Here is a 26,738-nt window from a genome sequence, read left to right as displayed (position 1 = left end):
AGTGGCTTTCAAATCGTTCTTCGCGTATCGGAAGCACCTCCGGCAGCGCCATTTTCAAAATCAGTGTGAAAATCGGTATAATTGCTCAATGATCGGTTGTACGTTTGAATCCACCGAGTTCGAAGTGATACGGAAACATGGTACGCAGCACATATCCTCCGGAAACCCCATTTTCTGCCCACTGGAATGCAGAACTGGCAAATCCATTTCCACAGAAAACAGCTATAGAATACATAACATGTACTACCATCGGGTGTTGTCAGAGAAGCGACATACAAAAACTTCCGGAACATTGTCTGGGAGGGAAATTCCTTCGAAGAATGCGTGATTGAAGAAAAAGAAGAAGAAGAATATTTGAGTGAAATTCATAAATCGGTTGAGAAGTTCTTCGGGAATCTGTTTTTGAAATTAATTTTGCAAAGTCATGTTACGGAATTGCATAATCTACTGGGATCCGTGAAGCTCTTGACATCTACAATGTCCTTTATAGGCACTATAGGGATATTCTAGGTCAGCCAATCGGCCTTGGAGTTAAACATTTCAGGTTTACACTCGTAACAACGGCCATATATGCTATACTGAGTAACGTTGCATATTTATCTGTGGTTACTGGACCAATCTGAAGTCCATATTTTTTATTATAAACTTGTGGGACGTTCAGGTTCGTTCAAACTGTTCTACAATTAAGTCCTTTAAATCTTGGAGAAAAACTTTATATGTTTTCGCCATAAATAATTGTATTGCATAATCTGCTGGGATCCGTGAAGCTCTTAAAATCTTAAATGTCATTTAGAGACACTATATGGATATTCCAGGTCAGCCAAACTAGCTTGGAGTTCAGGACTTCAGGTCTACACTCGTAACAGCAGCCATATCTGTTATACTGAGTAACGCTACATAATCAATCACAGTTACTGGTGCAATCTGAAGTCTACTAGCTTATTATAAACCTTTGGGACATTAAGGGTCGTCCAATTGGTTCTATAATAAAATCCTTCAAATCCTCATGAATAACTTTATGTGTTTTCGACATAAATAATAGTATTGCATAATCTTCTGGGACCCGCGAAGCTCTTGAAATCTCAAATTTCGTTTAAAGATACTACAGGGATATTCCAGTTCAGCCAAACTACCTTGGGGTTCATGACTTCAGGTCTACACTCGTAACAACAGTCATATCTGCTATACTCAGTAACGTTGCATGGTTACTGGACCAATCTGAATTCTACTTTTTTTTACTTTACACCTTTGGGACATTCAGGTTCGTCCAAACTGTTCCATAATGAAGTCCTTTAAATCTACAAGAAGGAGCGGACCTGGTGTGATGGTTAAAGCACGTGACTATCACGCCGAGGACCTGGGATCGAATCCCACTCCCGACAAACTCGCAAAATGTGAGTTCTTCCTTCGGAAGGGAAGTAAAGCGTGGGTCCCGAGATGAACTAGCCTTGGGCTAAAAATCTCGTTAATACAGATAAAAAAAAATCTACAAGAATTAATTTATGTGTTTTACCATAAATAATAGCATAGCATAACCTGCTAAGATCCGTGAAGCACTTGAAATCTCAAATGTCATTTAGAGACACTATGAGAATGTTCCAGATCAGCCAAACTATCTTTGAGTTCAGACTTCAGGTCTATACTCGTAACATCAGCTACATCCGACATACTGACTGGTGCCAGTAGAAGAAATTTTGCGACGTATTTTTTGAACTTCAGAACTCAATTAGGAATTTTCAGATTTTTTGTTGAACTCTGGTGCCTAGAGGAAATATCTTGAAGTAATTTCTGAATTTCTGTTCTTCATTGGAAATTCTTTTATTTTTTTGAAGAACTCTGGTGCGAAGAGGAAAAAGTTTAAAGTATATTTTGTTGTTGTTGTTCTCAAATATGAATCTTCCTATTTTGCTTTGTTGAAATCTTCGGCTAAGAAGAAACGCTCCAAAATATATATTTTTTTTAAATTTTGATCCAAATAGGATCAAAATATATACCACAAAGTATTTTTAGAATATCTGATCTCAATTAAAAATTATCAGATTGTTTTGTGAAGCTTTGGTGCCAAGAAGAAATGATACCGAAGTATTATAGAACTCTGGTACCAAGTAGAAATACCCGAAGTTTTTTTTTGAATTTCTAAACTCGATTATAAATTCTCTAATTATGTAGAACAATGGTTCCAAGAAGATTTTTTTTTTTAATTTCTGAACTATTGAGAATGCTCAGATTTTAGTAGAATGCTGGTATCAAGAAGAAATTCCCTGAAGTTTTTTTTTTGGAATTTCTGATTTCAATCAGGAAGTTTTATCTGATTTTTTGCTGAACTTTGGTTTCAAAAGTAGAAACTTTGAAGTAAATTTTGAACTTTTGATCTCGATAAGAAATCTGATTATTTTTTGTAGAACTCTGATGGCAAGAGGAAACTTTCCAAGGCATTTTTTAACTTCTGATGCCAATTAGGAATTTTCTGATTTTGTTTTTAGAGTTCTGGTGTCAAGAGATACTTCCCTGCAATACTTTTTGAGCTTCTGATCTCATATCGGACCTCTGATTTCTTACCCCTTACGCAGTTTTGCATACTATCTTTCGTTGCTTTGATCAGCCTCGCCAGCTTCCCTGGAAAGCCGTTTTCGTTCATGATTTCCCATAGCTCTCTGCAGACGTTACTGGCGTATGCCGGCTTGAAGTCAATGTACAGGTGATGCGTTGATACCTGGTATTCAAGGCATTTCTGGGGGATTGGCCGTACGGTGAAGATCTGGTCCGTTGTAGACCGACCGTCGATGAATCCGGTTTGATAACTTCCCACGAACTTATTCGTTTTGGGTGATAGACGACGGAAGATGATCTGGGATAGCACTCCGCTTCTTCCAGGCGGCGCTTTTTCTCCCGAAAGAGGCGGGTCTGCTGTTTCCGCTTCTGTTTGTAACGTTCCACGTTCTGTCGAGTCGCTTGCTGCAAGATTACCGCCCGCGCTGCGTTCTTCTCCTCCAAAACCGTTCTGCACTGTTCGTCGAACCATTTGTTCCGTCGATTCCGATGGTGCTCCCGGCTGCGTCGTTGATGGCTGCTTTCACTCGAGCTGCTCGTCGAGCTCGCCCTCGTCTGGCAACGCGGCCTCTAGATTCTGCGCATATGCTGAGGCGACATCCGGTTGTGTCAGTCGCTCTAGGTTATACCGTGGCGGTCGCCGGTACCGTACATTGTTGATGACGGGGAGTTTTGGGCGCAGTTTGACCATCACCAGATAGTGGTCGGAGTCGATGTTGGCGCCACGATAGGTCCTGATGTCGATAATGTCGGAGAAGTGCCGTCCGTCAATCAGAACGTGGTCGATTTGAGATTCCGTCTGCTGTGGTGATCTCCAGGTGTACCGATAAGAGCGGCTGTGTTGGAAAAAGGTGCACCAAAGTTTTGGAGGCGGCGAAATCAATGAGTCGTAGGCCGTTTTCGTTCGTCTGCTGGTGGGCGCTGAACTTACCAATCGTCGGCCTGAATTCCTCCTCCTGGCCGACCTGAGCGTTTAAATCTACTATGATGATCTTGACGTCGTGGCTTGGGCAGCGATCGTACTCGCGTTCGAGCTGCGCGTAGAATGTGTCTTTGTCATCATCAGTACTTCCGGTGTGTGGGCTGTGCATGTTTATTATGCTGAAGTTAAAGAATCGGCCCTTGATCCTCAACCTGCACATTCTTTCGTCGATCGGCCACCAACCGATCACGCGCCTCTGAATATCACCCATCACGATGAAAGCTGTTCCCAGCTCGCGTGTGTTGCCGCAGCTCTGGTAGATGGTATGATTACCTCTAAACGTTCGCACCATGGATCCTGTCCAACACACCTCCTGCAGCGCTACAATGAAGTTGAGAGATCGGCAGTTCCACGTACCGAGTTTCCAATCGCAAGTCCTTTTTGATCGCTGGGGTCGTTGCCGTTGGTCTCGGTTCGTTTTATTCTGTTGCTGATTTTCCGTTACAATGGATTTTTACGGCTGGCTCGTAGGGCCTGACACCAACCCCCTACTTTTCGGAGGACCATAGTGCACAGTTGAGCTTAGAGTCCTTCTCTGGCACTCGGACGTAGAAGCCGCCCCTAACATGGGGATCAGACGCTGTTGTGGGCCGCTCCTCCTGGAGAACAGACGCTCAGGTTTGCCGAAGCAAACCCCCCCCTTCCCTGTCAGCCTATGACCAAAGTTCCCACCGGGGTTGGTTACCCGATCTTCCCTAAGGTTGCTCATAGTTTTCGGCCGGTACCACGAGGAGGTAGGGATAGGAGTTGCTGGGCAGAGGCTAGTGGATCACAATGGAATCTGAATTGCGCAGCATACCCAGCCGATAGGTTATGACATCGAAAATGTCGTAAAAGTGCCATCCGTCAATCAGAACCTGGTCTATTTGCGATTCCGTCTGATTTGATGATCTCCTAGTGTAACGATTAAGCTGTGGTGGAAAAAGGTGCTACATATGGCCATTTTTTGGAGGTGGCGGAATTGATGAGTCGTAAGTCCTTTTCGTTCGTCTACTAGTGAGGGCTGATCGTCCAACCGTTGGTTTGAACTTCAGCGTTCAGGTCTCTCATGATGATTTTTATATTGTGGCTTGAGCAGCACTCGTACTTGCATACGAGCTCAGTCACCAATCGCCTCTGCATATCGCCCATCACCTTAAAAACTAAACTTGTGTGTGTTGCCATGCCTCTGGAAGATGATATGATTATGCCTAAACGTTCGCGCCATAGATCATGCCGAACATATGTCTTATAGTTCTACGACGCCGAACCCGCAGTAGATAGGCGAATATGCGATGAAGCTGAGAGATCGCAAGTCCTTTTTGATCGCAGAGGTCGTTGCTTAGTGTCCTTCATTAGGACTCGGACGTTGATCAACCACCCCTTAATTTAGAAACCGAATTGCTTTCTACATTGCAAAGTTTTTGCTTCAGGAGCATGTTATGGAGCAAATCATAAAATATTATCCATCTTTTTACCATTCCACAAAAACTTATCGTATGGTAGTTTACTACTGTCTTACCAAGTCACCCCATTCGCATAAATGCAGGATAAAACAAAAGAATAATAATTGCTACCTGGGAAGGAATGTTTTTAACGCTTTGGAGATTACTGTTTTATCAGGAAATGACGCAAATAAATATTCAAATGGAGAAAACGGGTAGCACACAGCAGCCGAGAAGAAAGCCCCATTATATTAACTACATGCATATACTTGGTGGGGCTAACTGGGACCCAGATGCAGAGAGTGACGACGATGACGACGATATATTTCCCCTTAATGGGACCCGGCTGTTGTTGGCTGCCGGTGTTTCTTCGGTTCCGGTCCCGCAAAGCATTCCACACTACTGAGTGTTGGATAGTTGAACCACCCTCGCGACGATCAAAAACGTGTAGCGCGCTCCGTTTGATGTGATGGTCCAGATTCCAAGCTGGATAGCCTGTGCCTGGTAGTGTGGCTGACACAGTCAACTAACGCGCGGGAGATCATTAATCGGCCACGGTTGAAAACGGCCTAGTTGTGATAATTTGCTTGTAGTCATGGACAGTGACTTTGAGCTTCACATGAGCTTGTCAAGCCCGTACTTGTTACTTCTGTATCGCTAAAAAAGCTACTCTCACACAAATATTTTTATTTATGAGAATTAGCATTGCCATCGAAAGAATAGTTATTATTATTATTATTTTTCTTTATTATCGAGATTTTCAGCCCTCGGCTGGTTCATCTCGCATAGTTATTATTTATTATTCCCAAATAATTTATTTTGAAAACACAGTAGTAGAATGCTTTGCGAGAAAACTTTCTTAAAACTTCAACATGCTAGAAAAATTGTTCACCTTTTTTCGTTTGACTTTTCAAAGTGAGTGAACAATAATGTGTAATAGAGATTAACAATAATGCAAGATAGAAATCTTCTGTTTGACAGTTTATTCTTTAACTTAACTTAACTTTACCTAACATTCAGTTTTTTTTCAAGTAATTTTCGGGTTCCAAGCTAGTCGCATCACCATATTAAGAAGCAGATAACAATGTCTCTCAAAGTGCGAGAGAAGCATCATCCCCCGAAGCTGATGTCGATATACTTCTGAGTAGCCAGTCAGTGATATCAGGGACCAACCGTTCCGTTCATACCTCTTCAGCTCAACAACAACAACCGGTAGCCGGTATCTCTTTGGGCGGCGGCGTTCAACACAGCAACTTTCGAGATCTCGCCTTTTCCCGTGCCGCCCGGCTAGAAGTTTATCTATAAAGTAATACATTATTTCGGCTTTTTTTCTCCTATAACAAATATATTATTTTTGAAAAGTTTTAAGATAACGTCGTAATCGCGCCTATTTCCTCAACTCCCTCAGCATAACCTAAACGGTCGGGAGTGTGAGTTGTGAGGATGGGAAGAACGACACAAGAACGCGCTGAAGACCAAGTACCTACCGAGAAATACACGAGGCGCAGCATCATTAAATCCTCTCCGGAGATATACCGCATTGGAGTAGCGAGCTCGCGACAGCCAGAAGGGACCCGAGATAGATAGGGTCAGCTTCTCGATTGCTTGCAACCCGTTTGGTTATGGATCGGTGTCGTTGCGGCTCGCCGGCAGAATCAAAGAGCTTTTGGGAGGTTTTAAGTGTTATTTTACGACGACAAACGACGACTTCTGTTGAATCTCAATCCGATGACACACGGTGGAATACCGAGAGAAGGTGGGTAAACGGTCGTCATTCAGCTCGGTTGGGTGTGTGTATTTTGTATATGGATGGAGGCGAAATGTGGCTCTCTTCTCTCGAGGAGTGATAACAGATTGAATTAATTTTCAATTTATTCCGGATAAGAGTTTATGGATGTTTTTTCTCCGACTCATTAGGGGGAATTTTGCCGAAAATGTGATGTTCCCATGACGACGGCGGTCTGCGATGGACGCTGCTGATGGGGTCAATCTGCTGTGCAAGGCAATAATGCATTGAGAGGGTTGTCGGTTTGTTGTTTCCCAGGCACATTGAGTTCTTCATGATTTTTTGGTGAAATATGGTATTAATGCTCCAGTCGCGTGAGAAAATGAGCGTTAATAGAGATCATGAATTCGCATTCTTCGTCTTTTTTACATTTAAAGTTTTCATATTTACTCCCGCAGATTTCGGCTCCCTGCTCGAAGCAGTTGCGAGATGAGTTGAGTTTCTATTAGATCTTCTGTGTTCCAGCAGCTCCATTTCCTCGCGTTCTGCTTTTTCCAAGCAGTGTTTTTCTCGCGAAAGAGGTGGATCTAATGCTTCTGCTTCTTTTTGTATCGTTTCAGGTTCTGTCGGTTCCCTAGCTGCAGCATTACCACCCGCGCTAAGTTCCTCATCCAGTTGTCTCAGTCGCTCAAGGATGTACCGTAGCGGGCAGCAGGAACGGTAGTTTAGGGGCTTGGCACACATTTTTTGCGAGTCAGCCGTGTAGCAGCCGACTGAGGATAGGACTACTAATATGTCAACGGAGCTTGTGGGGCACCTGGGCATCCACAATATTTCGTCCCTTATCGCGTTAATGCAGGGCTCTGGCGTGGTGGACCCTTTTTCCCCCGTGCTACTCGTGGGGTTCAACATGGAGAACTCTAATAAAAATCAAAATCAAGTAGGAGGTAGTAGTAGTGGTGAGGCTAACCCCTTCGCAAGAACTGGGTTGGCGAGGTCTCCGTTAAGGAGAAGCGAGGAAGTAGGAGCGGGAAGCAGCCCACGCCGCTCCAGCGTGGGAGCTTCCATACACGCCTCGGCAAGCCAGCCGGTGGAGATACTGGACGGAGCGTGGATGTTGAGGGCCATCAACCAAAAAAGAGTCGATGGACGATGACACCAAAATGTGTGGTGGATGCGACTGCTCGTGATAAGCAGTAAGCACTCGCAGAAGCGGGTGAGGCAGCTGTCAGGTGAGGAACTGTCTGGCGGTGCCCGCAAGGTCAGAAGGATACTAACCCCGAAGGTCGACAGTAATGCCGGCAAGTCGGACCCCAACCAGGAGTCTCGGAAAGCTGGGAAGGGCTGGCCCATCCCGGAAGGATTTGAACAAGGGGTTGCGACCGTTGTTAGGCCGTCTACATAAATTTGGAGGAAGAAGGGTAGAGGTGAGGGCTCTCATACAAGAGGCGACTCTGAAGGTGAAAAACCTAGACGAGGTCACCGAAGTGGAAGAGTTCGTCATGGCATTGCGGCATCAGTGCGAGGCGCAGGTGGCCACCACAACCGATAGGCTACGAAAGGGGCCGGCAGGGACACAGGTAGCTTTGGTTCCGCTACCTGTGGCGGACGTAAAAACGTCCGTTAAAGTAGGGAGGATTAAGGTAGGCTGATGCGTATGTCATGTGACGTCCCTTGAGCCATCGGAGGTTAGTTTCAGGTGTCTGGAACCTAGACACAAGTCATGGGACTACAAAGGGCCTGACAGGAGCAAATTGTGTAGGAGTTGCCGATGTCCATAAGGCACAAGGCTGCACGAGTTCACTCACTCTACTCTGTACCGGGAAATCCGTCAACAATAGGCATCTAACGAGTGGTTCAAGGTGCCCGGCCTTCAAGAAAGCCGCAGTGAACAAATCACAGTGCAGGTAACGCAGCGAAACCTGAACCACTGTAACGCGGCTCAGCCAATGGTTTGTCAGGCGGATTCTGAGTGGGGGACGCATATCGCCATTATAGCGGACCCATACCAAGTACCCGCTGGCAACGGCAATTGGGTCGCATATGAGTCCGCAAAAATGGCGGCAATACGAACGACGGGTAAACTACCTATGAAGGCTTCGTGGTCGCCAAAGTAAACGGGGTCTTCTTCTGTAGCTGTAATGGGCCTCCGCGGTGGCCGATCGAGCAGTTCACGCAGATGCTGGACTGTATGATGACCATGCTAACAAGGCGAAGGCCGGTGGTAATAGCGGGTGACTTACATGCCTGGGTCTTAGAATGCGGACGTTGTTTGACGAACCTACAGTGTCAGATCCCGCTAGAGGCATTGGCCATGTTAGATATCGACTTGGCTAATATCGGTACCAAGAGTACCTTTAGTCAGTGCAAGGCGGAGTCGATTATCGACGTTACCTTTTGACGTCTTGGCCTAACTAGTAGTTCAAACTGGAGAGTAAACGATAGCTACACTCACAGCGATCATCTGGCGGTTCACTACAGTGTCGACTACAACAACAGACGGTAGCGAGTAGAGGAAGAGGCGTGAGCGCAAGTGGAGTAAGCGCATAATGCGGTACGGTGCCAACTGAGGAAGCACAGATGACTGGTGCACAGGCTTGTCCGCACTCAGTGCATTAAAATTCTGCTCTTTTGATTTACATGCCCTAAACCATCGTATTCATTCAATCTTTCTATCTTACCTGATACAGTCGAACCTCCATGAGTCGATGTTCCTTGACTCGATATCGACTCATGGAGGTAAATTTTTCCATACTGAAAAATAATTTCTGGGTTACTATGATGGTCCCCCCAAATAGCTTCCCAAAGGATTTTTGTTCCACTACTCGATATTTCCTTGAGTCGATGGTCCCTTCAATATCGACTCATGGAGGTTTTACTGTAGAAGGATGTTGAAATATCCTAAATGTCATTTCGAACTGTCAAAAAATCGCACCGCAGTGCTACACTGTGCGCGCAAAGACAATTTCACCCGGGTGAATTCACCCCAGTGAATTTCTCTTTGCACGCTCAGTGCGGCACTGCGGTGCGATTTTTTGACAGTTCGAAATGACATTTAGGATATTCAAACATCCTTCTATCAGGTAAAATAGGAAGATTGGATAAATACGATGGTTTTGGTGGTGTAAATCAAAAGAGCAGAATTTTCATGCGTTCAGTGCGGACAAGCCTGCTGGTGCAGACCTCATGCGGGCGCTGAACCGCAACCGAAGTGGACTACCAAAGATGTTGGTAGTGGCCGAACAGCTGGATGAGCTGATCGGCTGTACTAGTGGTCGAAGCAACATCAGCAAGGGCCTGAAACAGGGCCTGCTGAAGTTGCGCAAATCGTTGGCTCTGGCCAAAAAGGAGTTCAATCTCCTGGCAGAGACACGAAGTGCTGGGACGCGAGCAAAGAGGAACGGTCCACTCAAACGGACAGCTTCCTCTTTGCGGGTAACGCGACTATGCAGCATGAGACCATGCAGCTCGCCGGGGCCGTAGCGGAATGGTCAAGCCGCCCTACGACTCAAGCTGCACGGCCGAAGTCTGCCGAAAAGTCGCGGCCCAAGAAGCGTCTGGCAGAAACGGGTGCGAAACAAAAGCGAGAGGAAAAGGGTACGGCCAGCGCGAGCAACCAGGCTGCCAAGCCGGTTGCGAAACGCGCAAGGGGCAGGAAAACCAAGCCCCAGCAAGCCAATCCCAAGAAGAGCGGCAGCCAACCAGACCAAGGGAAGGAGAACCCGTGGATTACGGATGGAAAGGGAAAGAAGTTGAGAAAAGAGAAGGCCATGCGGGGCGAAAATCGTCTCTCACCGCTGGGCGCGGATGTAAAAAGCATCCAATGCACCAGGCAGGCCCGGATTAAGGATTGTGGGGGCCCGGGGCAAGAGCAGATGCGGAGGCCCCTTAGCGATGAACATAAACAAAGTTTCTTCGTTTTCAAACAGTATTTGAGCAAAATGAAACAAAAAGTTGGTGCGTAATAACCAAAAAGGTCTTTGTGGGGGCCCCTAAAATGTGGGGGCCCGGGGCCCGGCCCCCCCGGCCCCCCGTACATTCGGCCCTGGACCAGGACTGGAGAGATGATGGTAGTACTGAAGAAGGATGCGGCCAAGAAAGGTGCATCCTACAAGGCACTAGCCCAGGAAGTACTTGAAGAAGAAGTACAGGTAAGAGCTCTAACAGCGGAGGCAACTCTCCAGTGTAAAAACCTGAACGAAATCGCCGACGCAGAGGAGCTCGCAGCCGTACTTGAACAGCAGTGCGGATAGATGTACCAAGTGCATCGATCCACCTGCGAAAGGGCCCGGCTGGTACGCAGATTGCCACGTTCAAGCTCCCCGTAGGGGAGGCGAACAAGGCGATAGCAGTCGGCAAGATCAAGATAGCTTGGTCAGTGTGCCCGCTCAGCATACACGAGCCGCCGCTGGCGTGCTTCAAATGCTTTGAGCAAGGACATAAGTCCTGGGATTGCAAAGGCCCTGATCGAAGTAAACTCTGCAGGAAGTGCTGAGTGGAAGGCCATTTCGCCAGGGAGTGCAACTCGGCACCAAAATGCTTGATTTGCACGGCAAACAAGGGTCACATGACGGGCGGGCCTAAATGCCCAGGCACGCGAGGAAGTCGAAATGCTAAACGATAATGCAGGTTACACAATGAAACTTGAACCACTGTGAAGCTGCGCAGCAGTTGCTGTGGCAGTCAGTCTCGGAGTCAAGTACAGACATCGCTCTGCTACCGCATCCCACCCGACAACGGGAATTGGGTAGCGGATAAGGCTAAGCTAGCGGCGATCTGTACAACTGGTCGTTTCCCGATGCAGGAAATAATTTCCAGGTCGCACGAGGTCTTCGTAATAGCGAAGATCAATGGGGTGTATTACTGTAGTTGTTATGCCCCACCCAGGTGGCCGATGGACCAGTTCGAAGCAATGCTGGATGCGTTAACAAACGCGCTAGTAGGGTTGAGTCCTGGGCGATTTAGTGGGGTAGCCGATCGACTAACACGAGAGGCTGGGCACTACTCGAAGCCATGGCAAGGCTGAATGTGGATGTTGCGAACGTAAGTGACAAAATGACCTACAGTAGTAGGAACGGTGCAGAGTCCATCATTGACGTGACCTTCTGGAGCCCAGGTGAGGCCTATAGGGCCGCTAAACTGGCACTGAGCAAAGATATTAAGACACGAAAACGAGCGTGTTTGGAAAATCTCTACCAGGCAGCCAACACGACACCCTGGGGCGATGCCTACAGAGTAGTCATGGCCAAAACGAAAGGAGCCTCTGCGCCCCCGGAACGCTCACCCGTGAAGCTGCAGAGGATCGTGGAAACGCTGTTCCCGCGCAACGATATCAGACCATGGGCTGCAAGAGGTACAACATCACTGCGGGAGTACCACAAGGCTAAATCCTGGGCCTGGTACTATGGAACGCGGCGTACGATGGCGTATTGAGGCTCACACTTCCATCGGGCATAAAGCTGATCGGCTTTGCTGATGACATTACCCTCACGGTATACGGCGAGTCGATAGAGGAAGTGGAACTGACAGTGGCGCATGCAATTGGCATAATCGAAGACTGGATTCTCGTCAGCTGGCACTCGCACACCACAAGACGGAAGTGGTGGTGGTGAACAACCGCAAGTCGAAACAACATGCGGTGGTCACCACAGGCGGGTGCGCGATCAACTCCAAGCGCTCATTGAAGCAACTCGGAGTCATGATCGATGATAAGCTGAACTTTGGCAGCCACGTGGAATTTGCTTGCAAGAGGGCAAGCATGGCGATTATGGCACTATCGAAGATAATGTCAAATAGCTCGGCAATAGTCTCGAGTAAACGTAGACTTCTCGTGACAGTAGCGGTCTCCATACTACGGTATGGTGCTGCTGCATGGTCGAGCGCGCTATAGGTCAAGCGAAACGTAGAGCGGCTCGAAAGTACACACAGGTTGATGGGCCTTAGGGTCATCAGCGCATACCGTACGGTGTCAAAGGACGCAGTATGCGTGCTGGCGGGTATGATGCCCATAGCACTTGTGGTGTCAGAGGACGAGGAGTGCTTCGCGAGACGCGGCACAAGAGACGCGAGACGGATTGCCAGAACATCGAAGATGTTGAAATGGCAGAAGGATTGGTCATTAGTATGGGACAAACATCAAAGTCTCGCTACAGTCGACTTTTTTGATTCCATTTAGGTCCCATATGAACTGTGCAAAATTTCAGCGCAATCGGTGAAACTATAATTTAGCGCAAGCGGTTCAAAGTGTGCATAGGATTCACTATGGAAAAAGTTACACTTTCAAACAAAAAACCCCAGAGGTCGCCCTTTGTCTCCTTAATTCAAATCGATCAACGCTTCTCGTAGAAAAACCATTTATGAAACTTTTCTTCGAAGACCGCAAAACAATTGGATGCTTGTGGAAAAAGTTATTGATTTTTTTCTGATTAGTGATCCAACGAACGGCTTTTTGTTTTGTTTTATCAGCAGTACTGCTGCAGCCGTTGTTGCATGGGGTGGCGGGAGGCATCACCACCCCCAGAAACAGCAGCAGCCAAGGCAGCAGCTACAGTGCTGCTGATAAAACAAAACAAAAAGCCGTTCGTTGGATCGCTAGTCGGGAATAAATCAATAACTTTTTCCACAAGCATCCTATCGTTTTGCGGTCTTCAAAAGAAAGTTTCATAAATGATTTTTCTATAAGAAGCGTTAATTGATTTGAATTAAGGAGACAAAGGGCGACCTCTGGGATTTTTTGTTTGAAAGTGTAACTTTTCCCATAGTAAATCCTATGCAAACTTTGAACCGCTTGCGCTGAAATTTTGTACAGTTCATATGGGACCTAAATGGGATCTAAAAAGTCGACTGGAGCGAGGATTTATTTTTTCCATACAAGCGTGTCCCATACTATTGGTCATCCTCCAGCAAGGGTAGATGAACACACAGGCTCATACCGAGCATGTCCAAGTGGACGAACAGGCCCCATGACGAGGTGAATTTTCCCTTGACACAATTTCTGTCAGGCCATGGGTGCTTTAGGTGGTATCTGCACAGATTCGGACATGCAGGTTATCCTACATGTCCGGAGTGTGCAGACTGCGACGAGACCGCGGAGCACGTGCTCTTTGAATGCCCACGCTTCGTGGAGCAAAGGTCGAGTATGCAGGAGGTATGTGGTAGAGATATCACTCCTTACAACATTGTTGAAAGGATGTGTACGGGGGAGGACAAATGGGATGCCGTTTCTTCCACAGTATCTCGAATCGTCTTTGAACTACAGAGAAAATGGTGAGCTGAACAACAGCTAGTTGAGTTGGCTCCCCCTCCCCATCCAGGAGCTTGAGCTCAATGGGTAGTCTATGTACCGTAATCCGGGGTCAAATTGATCACTTTAAAACAACTTTTACGGATAACATCAGTGGCAATTCACATATTGCCAAAATAATTTCTGTAAAACCAGTACCCAGTGGATCTCCATGGAACCATGTGACAGAATTTTGTTTAACAAATTTAAACTTTAAGTTACATTACTCCAAAAATCATAAAATTGGAAGTGCCACTTTGGGGCGAAATTGATCAGTATACAATTAAGCATCGGTTGGAAAGGAAATTTTCCTTCTCCGCTTAATTTTGCTCTTCTAAAATCGAATAACGCGTTTAAAATCTTACAACTAGTGAATTTAATACTTTAAATGCAAAATTAAATTTTGAAATTTCCCCCTAAACGCCTAAAGGTAGGCAATTTCATTTGAAATAAGTGATTTCTATCACAAAAATGACTATTTAAACATAAAATGAACTTTTTTCAACTATTTCTAGTTCTGATCAGCTACATGACTTCCCAACCAAGGCTCCACAAAAATGTTTAAACAGAGAATTTACGGGAAGTCCTATTAGCATTTTTTTTTTTCAGTAGCAATGCACAATGGGTCCAGAGCTGCATTTACAAAGACAAAAATGTTTGTGCCTAAACCATAAGTTTTAGATACATGATGTCTTTGGGAAAGTTTCTTCATATTTTTCGACCTTTTTTTCTCATTATTGTGAAATTAGGGTGGTCCCTCTAGTTAAGCTGATCCAAACATCTGATTTTCAACAGTTTTATGTACGCTTACAAAATGTTCTACAAAGTTGTAAAAAAACTTATTTGGAGCAAGTTTGCCGAAGAAACCATTATTCTATCTCTTATGGTTCCTTACTTATATTTTTTTAAAGAATCATGCTAGGGTGATCCATGAAATTCAGTTTTCTTGCAATAACTTTTAATCCATTCGTTTCTCGTAAAACCTTAGTTCCGTGCACTTTTAGAACTATCAATGACGCATATTTTTTCCAAAGAGCTCAATGTTCTATCTGTCATAGTTAAAAAGATATTGGCTTTTTTCTTCAAAAAATATCTTTTTTTTTTTCAAAAAGTCATATCTCAAAAAGGAGCAAATGGACTTTCAATCGCCGAATTGCATTAAAAAGATCGTACTCTGTTCTATTGATGGTGAAAGTATTGTGAGTACGCTTTTTGTTTGAAACTTTTTATTGAATTTTAAAAATACGGTTTTTTACATAGAAAATCAGTTGTAACTCTTAAAATCGATGAGATGCAAAGTTGGCGTCTTCGACAATATTGTGAGTTTTTGGATGCTCTGAAAGTGCTCAGAACAAAGTATAGCGAAAAAATCAACGCATAAAATTGTATTGAATAAAAACGGATTTTCATATGGAAAACGAAACAATTCAAGCAAATTTAACTCTTCTTTGCTAGATAGATCAAAGTAGCTTGATAAATGGTCATCAATTTCATTTTAGAACCAATATTTATTTATACTGTCATTAGCATTAAGGCACAATGTTGGTAAGATATCGCGAATTATGTATCTTTGATAGGCTTTTATGTTAACATCAATATTTACCAGAGTTTTACATTTTCGCTATCCATGAATTAAATAGATAAAATTAAAATTTAATTGACGGAAATAAGCTAAAAATCACTTTTTAAGTTGAGTCTATTGACGGAATGTAGAATATAAACAAGTTTAAACTTTTTCGACATGGTTACTTCGATCTAGCTAACAAAAACGATTTGAATTTTCTTGAAATGTTTTGTTTTCCATATGAAAATCCGTTTTTATTCAATATAATTTTATGCGTTGATTTTTTCGCTATACTATATATAGCACATTTAGCGCATCTAAAAACTCACAATATTGTCGAAGACCCCAACCTTGTATCTCATCTATTTTAAGAGTTACAACTGATTTTCTATGTAAAAAACGTATTTTTAAAATTCAATAGAAAGCTTCAAACAAAAAAGGTACTCACAATTTTTTCACCATCAATAGAACAGAGTACGATCTTTTCAATGCAATTCAGCGATTGAAAATCCATTTGCTCCTTTTTGAGATATGACTTTTTGAAAAAAAAAAGATATTTTTTGAAGAAAAAAGCCAATATCCTTTTAACTATGAGAGATAGAACATTGAGATCTTTGGAAAAAATATGCGTCATTGATAGTTCTAAAAGTGCACGGAACTAAGGTTTTACGAGAAACGAATGGATTAAAAGTTATTGCAAGAAAACTGAATTTCATGGATCACCCTAACATGATTCTTTTAAAAAAAATATAAGTTAGGAACCATAAGAGATAGAATAATAGTTTCTTCGGAAAAATTGCTCCAAATAAGTTCTTTTACAACTTTGTAGAACATTTTGTAAGCGTACATAAAACTATAAAAAGCAGATGTCTGAAACAGCTAAACTAGAGGGACCACCCTAATTTCACAATGATGAGAAAAAAGGTCGAAAAATATGAAGAAACTTTCCCAAAGACACCATGTATCTAAAACTTAAGGTTTAGGCACAATCATTTTTGTCTTCATAAATGCGGCTCTGGACCCATTGTGCTGTGCAATGGTTTCAGCTAAATGTGAAATACATTGCAAATTCCCAAAAAATAAGGCAAAACTAACTTTTTTTTCTAAAAGATTAAAAGTCTTCACTCATCTCTAGACATCTACGAATCAGATGACGTAAAAAGTTTAGGATCAATACGATGCTTAAGAGTTTCTAGTATGGAATTACAATGTAGTACCCGAATGATCAATTTCACCCCGCTGATCAATTCGACCCCGGTTTACGGTACTAGCAAGGGCCCGAGCCTCTGGGGAAGAGCGAACAACTTAAGGCGGTAGCTTACCATTAGAGTGTACTCATTGTACGAAGTCATCCCTAACGGGCGTATCGCGAAGGTAAGAATGAGAGAGAAAGAGGTTTTAGTGTCGACTCCACATCACCTGAGGACCCACCTCTCGGGTATCTGTAGAAGCAGATTTCCTCTTTCTATATAAAAAAGAGGAAGAAGCGGTTAGACCAAGGCCAAGCCTTCGAAGGTGGAAGACATCACACTTCCACGAAGAGGTATTTAGGAAGGCGCCTCCACCGTGAGCAAAACCTACGACCATGCCTTGGCGAGTCCACCCTAGAAATGGGAGAACATGAGCTTGCTGGTGGACTCAAGCGATTGCGGACCTGCACCGTGCCTACCCACAGGATAGGCGGCGAATGCAGCGAGCACGATTTGAGGAAGAGCAAAATGAACGGCTCCGCTGCCAAAGTCGCGCCAAAGACTGAGGTAAGGGCAAGCAAAATGACCAGCTTATGAGGGTCTCTGACAGAGTGCCAATGGGAATCTGGATCAGGATTCAGGATCGTGATGCCCAAGACAAGAGGTATAATGACTCCTCCTACAAAGCATTCTCCAGAGATATTGGAGGGGATTATCGAGAGGCTTTTTCCACGTCATGATCCTAGTCCTTGGTTTCCTTTGGTATGACAGCTGGGGACTGGGGCTGTCGATGAGGAGAGGGTCACCGATGAAGAACTTGGTGGGACAGTCAAGTCTTTTAGCGTAGAGAAGGCCCCAGGTCCGGACAGAATTTCGAACCTGATTTTAAAAGCAGCTATTGCAGATGCTCCTGGGAGGTATACCAAGGGTTCGGAGTCGGCTACGTAGGTTGGATCCGAGCCCGTGGTTGCAAAGGAGTCCTCGCCAAGGTCGGGCAGGTGAAAGCCCCATATCAGCACGTCCTTCTGTGGTGTACTGGCTGATAGCGCCTTACTTGCGGGAAGTTCAAATCGCTGTGCACGCGGTATCAGTTTTTGATGTGCAGTTGGGATCGTCGAAGTCATCGATGTTCGTTGCTGCAGGCTGCGCAGCTAACCTTGAGGTTGCGATGTGCACTAGCCTCTCTATCTGAAGCAATGCCTTTTTGGTGGTTCTGGATAGACGAAGGGCTTGGCGACCATGGGAATATTATTTAGCGACGGTGGAGAGGAGCCTGACTTTCACTTTTTTATATTTTAGTAGAAGACGGTCCTTAACCCCACACTTCCTGGACCTGCTGTCCGGGTGTCTGTTGAGCAGATAATCCCCCATGGTTTAGAAAGAAAAAACCCCTTAACTGTATCCATTGTCGCCACCTACCCAATCAAATAAGGAATCCTTCAGTCTGAGTAGGAACTCCACCTTATCAAGTTTGCTGCTTTGTTGAAAAATAACACATAACGTGAAGAACAAGATCAAGATTTTGGCGTCGACAAGACCACCCTTGGAAAAAAGCATCCACAGCACATTCCTGGGTTTTCCTATTTCGTTTCCTGTTTGGCAAGTGCAAACAAATTATACTCCATGACGGATTGCGGACTGCAGCCAGCAATTAGCTCGATTCCGACAGTGTCTCATTCATCTTTGCCTTTTTTGTGAAGATGCGAAGATATTTACAACATTCCCAAGTTTCGCTTCCATCATCACTTGACACTATCGGCGTCATAGACAGAGCCTTGGACCCTTCCGGATGTCGTCGTCGCGCCAAAATTCCCAACTCTTGTTCGATGACTTGGCACAACCAGGGTAAACAAATGTGCGATAAACAAGCAAAAAACATTCTCGAAAAAGGGATTGCTTGTTCAATTTCCATAAACTTTTGCAACAAGTGTGACGTACTTGGTCGTACCTCCTGGGACGGCTAGACACTTGACTTTTCGGAAAAAAGACAGTCAGTCGGTCGGTGGCACGGCCGGCCGGCGTCACGTCAAGAAAACCGTAACTGGCGTCAAACTCAGACGGCAACAGCTCAACGGGGTGGCTCCGTCTCAGTCAGTCAGTGTGTGAGCTCTGCTTCTTTTTGCTCCTCCGCTTGCAGCCGGACCATATGCATGGGAAAGGAATCCCAAATCTCTGAATGAACGTTCCGGAGCACATTTGCATAACGACGACGATCGGTGCCGCACTTTGAGAATTTCGGTGGAAGATATATGTTACGACGACGACGACGACGTCCCTCAGGATGATGGGTGGGTAATGCTGCCGGTCTCGTGTTCAGTAGGTAGTTGAAGATCGTTTTCATCATGTAGATATCGGGTGTGTGTTGTATGTTTGGGATGATGTATTTCAGGGTGAAATCTGGTGACACTTGTTGCAGCGAAGCGCGACTTTTACAGCCCAAATATTTCGGTTAATGGCTGTTTTACGGTTGATTGTCTGGGAGGAACTTGCGTCTGTCTGAGCGTTTGGTTCGGAACAAGGGAATATATTGATTAATTGGTATCTTGGGAACCCACGTGTCACAGTGTTCGAAATCGATGATTTTACGATCAAAATTGAATAACTTTTTTTAGGTTGGTTTTAGAGGTTTGGCGTGTTCTACAAAGTTTTTCTGCATGTTAAAAGGCGTCTTTCGATAAAATGTAATAAATGATTAATCCCCCTAGAAGTGAGATAAAAAATTTATTTTTTCGAAATATTTTTTTAGAGGTTTGACGTCTTCGGCAAAGTTGTAGCCCATAATAAGAGAACAAAAATCGTAGAACATGTCAAAGCTCCATCTCTTACGGTTTTCGAGATATGGAGCGTTTTGTGCGAAGTACCCCTAAAACTAGTTTTTTCAGTGTAGTTTCAACAGATAAAATCCTATAGTTTTGTGACCTTCTACAAACTTGTTCAGGACGTCGAGTTACACATTTCTTCCGAAGATGTCAAGTCATTATACCTTAAAACAAAAAAGTTATAGGCAAATTTATCATATTTTAAGGTGTACTTTCACCTTAAGTAACTATTTCCGGCGCAAAATGACGCAGATGGCTCAGTCAGTAGTTGAAAGATTAGACTTTTTACTATAACTTGGAGGTGGAAACCCTCGTGGGCAATAGTGGGAAAGGTGGTTTGAATACATAACAAAAACTAATTATTTTGCCTGTAATACAAGAAAAATAAATAAAAATTAATCATTTAGGAGCCCGCAGTAATTTTTACTGCATTGCGTTATTTCCAGCAATATTTTACAACATTTTTGAGCATGATTTATTGGTTTATTTACTTAAATTAGCGACACTTCACACCAAAGTTGCATTCGTGTCGTTTTTGAGCATTGTTTTCACCAAACTGAATATTTTATTCATGATTTTGAATTCATATTGTTTACTATCAGATGGTCAGACAATTTCTGATTAAGTTACTTTAAGATTACCTGTTTGAAGTTTTTTTTGGGCAATATTCAAGTTAAGTAGCGCTAGAAATAGTAAGAAGGAAATATTAAACAGTTCAAGATGTGCATCAAAACATATAGTAGATTTTTTTTGTTATTTGTTCATGTATTTATATTTATATTTGTTGTTTGACTTTTCAACTACGGAATCAGTATCGGAAAATATCAGGAGAAGTCTTGATTCGTCCGATAGCAGATCAACAGCTTTTTTGGTAATCCACGAGTTTGACTTACAACTGGGAAGCAATAAAAATATATCAGATATAAATCAATAAAATAAAGGGGGTGCCGAGAAATAACGCGGTAGTTTTTTTTTTAATTTCAAACATTATTTTTAATCTCTTGACGTTAACCAATTACATGTTACGTCCCATCGTCTGCATCATGAGTTAATTGAAGTACTTTTATATTTTTAACAGTACTTTTCACAAAAATCGGGTTGAAAATAAAATTTTATATCAAATTGATCATTTGATATAAAAGATTATTTTCACCAGGAAATCGTCAAAATATGTATTGAAGAATGTAAAATTACAACTACCTTAATAAGAACTGCGAAGGTATTTATCAAAACGCATTTGATATTCTAACCACCGTAGCCATTCAGTTTTATGACTATTGAGTAGGTTGTCATTCGTTTGGGCATAGATATGTTGTCATAAGTTTGAAGAAATTCAATACTTTTATTTAGAACTAGCTTTAGTTACAACTCTCGGGAACAATATTTTGTTCTGATGTTTTAATTTTAAGTGATAAAAACTCACTGGGTTTTGCAAAAACGTTGTAAAATATTGCCGAAAGAAACACAGTGCAGTAAAAATTACTGTGGGCTTCTTAATTATTATTTTTTTTTATTTATTTTGCTTGTATTACAGGCAAAATAATTAGTTTTTGTCATGTATTTAAACCACCTTTCCCACTATTGCCCACGAGGGTTTCCACCCCCAAGTGATAGTTAAAAGTCTAATCTTTCAACTACCGACTGAGCCATCTGCGCCATTTTGCGCCGGAAATAGTTACTTAAGGTGAAAGTACACCTTAAAATAAGATAAATTTGCCTATAACTTTTTTGTTTTAAGATATAATGACTTGACATCTTCGGAAGAAATGTGTAACTCAACGTTCTGAACAAGTTTGTGGAAGGTCACAAAACTGTAGGATTTTATCTGTTGAAGCTACACTGAAAAAACTAGTTTTAGGGGTACTTCGCACAAAACGCTTCATATCTCGAAAACCGTAAGAGATGGAGCTTTGCCATGTTCTACGATTTTTGTTCTCTTATTATGGGCTACAACTTTGCCAAAGACGTCAAACCTCTAAAAAAATATTTCGAAAAAATAAATTTTTTATCTCACTTCTAGGGGGATTAATCATTTATTACATTTTATCAAAAGACGCCTTTTAACATGCAGAAAAACTTTGTAGAACACGCCAAACCTCTAGAACCAACCTAAAAAAAGTTATTTAATTTTGATCGTAAAATCATCGATTTCGAACACTGTGCGTGTGTGCCTGAATGCATGTGTGTTGACATGGGTCTTTTGTAATCGTGTCACGCTACTTGTTTCAGGATGCATCTAATTATAACAAGTTTGAGTTGCGCTTAGTCGTGCGTGAAAGAGTTATGAATAGGAACAATTAATTAATATATGTTTCGTGTAGTTTTATGAAGATTTCCGTTTTTTGTTATATTTATGATTATTGTTTATTGTTAATTGCAACATTATCCACTCTTTCTTTCAATTATTATACTGATTACGGTTATTATTAATTCCTTTGGTACGTGACATTACTTTTACATCCAACTGGCAGTGTAGTATTATAAAATTTTTGATTTCTCAATTTATTCAAGTGTTTTATTTGTAAAATTCAAAATTCCATGCCAAAACCATGAACATTTTGGAATCTCGACTTTTCCGCAATGCTGTCATGATAAAATCAGAGCGAGTTACTCAAGCTTCCAAATCTCAGTGCTCCCTTAACTGGTGAGCCCCCATAGGTATGACTTCAATATTACGCATAATTAAGAATTATTACGGAGAAACCAATACATGAAAAAAAAATCATTATTTTTTCTGTAATTATTGCGGAATGGGGCATTGTAGCAGGTATTCATTCTATGAGTTCTGTGAGAGTTCTTTTTAGAATTTATTCCTTGCCCTGTACTGCTCAAGAATTTTCTTCATGGCTACCTCCAGGGACACTGCCAGAAATTCTTTTAGGGGGGTGGGGTGGGCGAGGGGGGATTCTTTCAGGATTTATACAAATGTTCCGATATTTCAATAGAAAGAAAATTCTCGCAGGATGTCCTAGTATGATTAAAACAAGAATTCCCCTAAACATTGTTCCAGAGATTATTTCCGAAACTTCTTCTGGAACTGAAATCGTCCTAGAGCCAGAAGTTTCTCAAAAAAAAAAAAAAAAATCATAAGAATCATCTTGACTAGTTGTCCACCAGTTTTTTCAGAAATTCGTTTGGAAATTTCTCATGGGATTCCTTTGGCAATTATTTAGGAAATACCTTGAAGGGTTGCTACGGAAGTTCGTGCATGAATTCTTTCATGTGTTTCTTAACACATTTCTGTGAGAATTTCTCCCTAGAAATACTATCTTCTAGAAATTTCTCCAACGGTTTGTCAAGGCGTTCCACCAAAGATTTCTTCTCCTGTTTTCCCAGCTGGTGTGCGGTTATTGGACTGAATTTTGTTTGGCCGAACGCCATTTGGCCGAGTGTCGATTGACCAGAATTATTATCAAAAGGATGCAGGGGAACTTTTTGACATTATATCTGCTAACATGATCACGATGATCAGAAATATTTCCTTCTTTTGATCATAGGATTTTCTTTTTAGTTTTACCATTCAGGGATTAGTTGGCGCTGGAACTGTCAATATTTTATCAGAAATTTCTCCTTTAAATAATAGGCTGTTCTTCCGGGTTACACTGATGCGGCATGATAACTTGAGTTCATCCGTCGTTTTTCGGCCAAACGGCGTTAGGCCAAACGACCCAGAACCCTTCCAGCTATTCTTTCAAATATTCTTAAAAAAATCTAGAAATTCATTCAATATATCTCTAATTTTTTTCCAGGATGTTTTTGTTTCTGTAGCATTTTGTTTAGAAATGGACAGTGCTCATCTTCGTACGGGGCAGTTCAATGTGTTTTTGGAGGCAAAATCGAAATGCCGCTTTTTTCATTTGGTTCGGTCGCGAGCGCGTCGTCGTCGTCGTCTATTTCACAGTGCTCATCTTCGTACGGGGCAGTTTAGTGTATTTTTGGAGGCAAAATCGAAATGCCGCGTCGTCGTCGTCGTCGTCGTCTATTTCACAGTGCTCATCTTCGTTACGGGGCAGTTCAGTGTGTTTTCGGAGGCATAGTCGAAATGCTGGAGTGTGCGGTGGACGCGTCGTGGATCGAGAAAAATCCGGGCGCTGACAAGTGAGTCGCGTTCAGTGTATTTCTGTGTGGAATAGACTAAAGGTCTCTGCTCCCTAGTGGAGTGGAGACGCGCGATAGAATTTTCTTTTTGGCTAGTTTTTGCGTCGAAAAGTGGTCGGTTCTTAACGGCGGTTTGTGTATATTGATCCATTGTCAAATCATATCACCAACCATAGGTGACTCCCGGACTGACAATGTACCTTACCCTACTAACAAAAAAATCCTTCCTGAGACAAACGTGGAGATGCAGAGATTCGCGGTCTTTATAACAACGTTTGTCTTACTAACATTGCCTCCCATCCTCGATGACCGTAAGGACGTGGCCGGCGCCGTTATTGACCCTATTAAAGTTGGGAGCTCTCGATCTGTGTACATTGAGAATAGTAAGCTAGCCCTAAGCCCTATTCATTGGTTCCTTGTGCAATTTCGATTGCTCTGGTCAATCACGGAGTAGCAACTACGAATTGTGCGGTCATCTATGCTCATGCTCATGCTCATTTTGTTTAGAAATGTCTCATGCAGGATTTTTTTTATTGGGGATCGTTTTGTAATTATTCCTGAAGAAACGTTATACCTAATTCAGGCTAAACATGTCTAAAGGACCAATCTGCAGAAGAGATGCTCTCTTTGGTTTTCCTCTCTTCCGTTAATAACTCAGCTGTTTATTTGAATTAAGATTGTCTCCTTGCATTGAACGATGGTCAAAACAATCGTCTTTTGATTTGTACTGCAAAAACAGTTAAAAAGTGTACCATTATATTGCAATAACTGAAAGAGAAAGTGAACAAAGAGAGCCTCTCAAATGCAGATAGGACCTATTGAAATGTTTGGCCTAAATTTTTCTATTAATTCTCCAGAGATATCTTTTTGAGAATTCATTCAGAAATTTGTCCGGGAATCCCTCAGAAATTTATTGATAGATTTATACAAGAGTTCCACCAGTACCTTTGTATTCAGTTTCTGCAATAATTTTGGCAGACATTTCAAATGATTTATTCAGAAATGTTTTGAGCAATTTGTTCTAGAATCTACTTTAAGAGTTCAAGAAGTTTCTCATGTTTTTTTCTCGGAATCAAAGAAGTATTTTTAGGAGTTTCTTGAGGTACTGGCCCAGGAATTGCTCCAGAAAATTTTCAAAAAAAATCTTCTTTGAGTATCCAAAGTTTAAATACGGATTTTTTTTAAGAATTCAGATTCAGATTATCATCCAGCAATTTCTTTAGAATTTCCTTCAGAGATTCTTTTAAGAATTCTTCCAAGTATTTTTGTATAATTTCTGGAAGAACTTCTAAAAAAATCCCTGGAGGAATATCTGAAACAATTCCTACATGAAACTTTGAAGCCCACAAGATATTTTTGACGGAGCCAATGGAACAATTTCTTAAAAAAAAATCGTGTAGGAATTTCTGCAGAAATCCCAAAAAGAATTTCTCATGGAATTTTTGGAGGAACCCGAAAGAATGTCTGTAATGAATTTCATTAAAACTTCATTGAAAAACGATCCCGCACTGAAATTCCTAAAGAAATCCGTTAAACTTTGAAGAAGTCTCTGAAGATATTTTTGAAAGAATCCCTGACGGAAGGAATGTTAGCGGGAATTTCGGAAAGAATCTCTGAAGGATTTTTTTTTGAAGAAATCTCCAGTGAAATTTCGGTAAAAACTTCAGGAACCTCAAGAGGAACTCTGAAGAGAACTCTGGAAAATTCTTGAAAAAATCCCAGCAGGAAGTTTTAGAAAACTTCCTAGAGACATACCTGGAGAAAATCCTCGGTTGGGCAGGATTCCTAGAAAAATTTATCAAGTAATCTTCAAGAAAATTCCTGAAATTCTTGATGGAGTATGTGGAAGATTTTCTAAAGAAATCCGCGAAGAAATTTCTGAAGGAATTCAGATTTTTTGATTTTCCTAAAGAATTGCTGATAGCATTTCAGAAAGTATTTGAAGGGCTCAGATGCAGAGGGGTGTAAGTGGCCAATTTATCGCTTTTGAGCTGAGCATATTTAAAAATTCTGCAGATTATAAGCTTTCAGTATTTTTTTTTCAAGATTATTTTTACGATGATTAGAAAAATTACAATGAATAGAAAATTTGATTGATTTTGAAACTTCATGCATTTTGTATGAGATGAACAAATGATGAAAAACTTTAAACCTCGTTTACTAGAAAGTGCGTTTTTGGTCACATACACCGCTTTACTTCGAAACCTCTTCATATCTGAAGCAATTTGTGGATATATTTCTGAAGGAATTCCTGTAAGAAAATCTGAAAAAGCGCTTAGATAAGCTTCTGTAACGATCCCTTGAAAAACTCTTGAGATATTTAAAACAAAATCCCTGTCGAAATTCTTAAGAAACCTTTCTGAATAAATTCCTTAAGGGATCCACAGAACAATCCTTAAAGGAAATGCCGGAAAATTCTGGGGAAACACATGGAGATATATCTGAATTAATCTCGGTATGAACTCCTGAAGGAATCTCTGGAGGAGTTCCTGCTGGATTTTCTGGATGAATCCCTGTTGATGTTCCTGGCCACATTTTGGTGGGGGTTTTCAATGGAATTCTTAGATCAATTCCTGAACAAATTTATTGCGTACTCGTGGATAAGAAATACCAATTCGTATTTCTGAATGAATCTCTGAAAGATTGTTTGAAGAAACCACTAGATGAGTTTATGGAAGAATCTTTGAAATACTTTCTGAATTCCTGTTGCAATTTGTGAAACAATCCCTGACGATATCCTTGAAGGGTTTCCCAAACGAATCCCTGAAAGAAGTTCTGAAGCTATCCCTGGTGGAGTTTCAGGAGGAATTAATGAGAAATTCGGGAGGACGCCTTCTGAAAATATCCACTGCTCCATGGATTTGGAAAGCAATGCATTGAAGTTTTCGTGATAGATCCTTGGACAAATATATGAAGGTGTATTCATATGTTCATAGCCATCGCTAGAACCAGAAACGAATTGCAAAAATTCGTTTCCCTTCCTTCCAACTTCCACAGCACAGTGTATATAACGCTCATAAGTTATGCAACCAAAGCCGTGCCGCTTGTCTTTCATAATAACATTTCTATCCCTTCCCAACTGACTATAAGGACGTGGCCGGCG

Source organism: Aedes albopictus, chromosome 2 (assembly GCF_035046485.1).
Source record: "Aedes albopictus strain Foshan chromosome 2, AalbF5, whole genome shotgun sequence".
NCBI classification, from domain to species: domain Eukaryota; kingdom Metazoa; phylum Arthropoda; class Insecta; order Diptera; family Culicidae; genus Aedes; species Aedes albopictus.
This window is presented reverse-complemented; position numbering follows the sequence as displayed.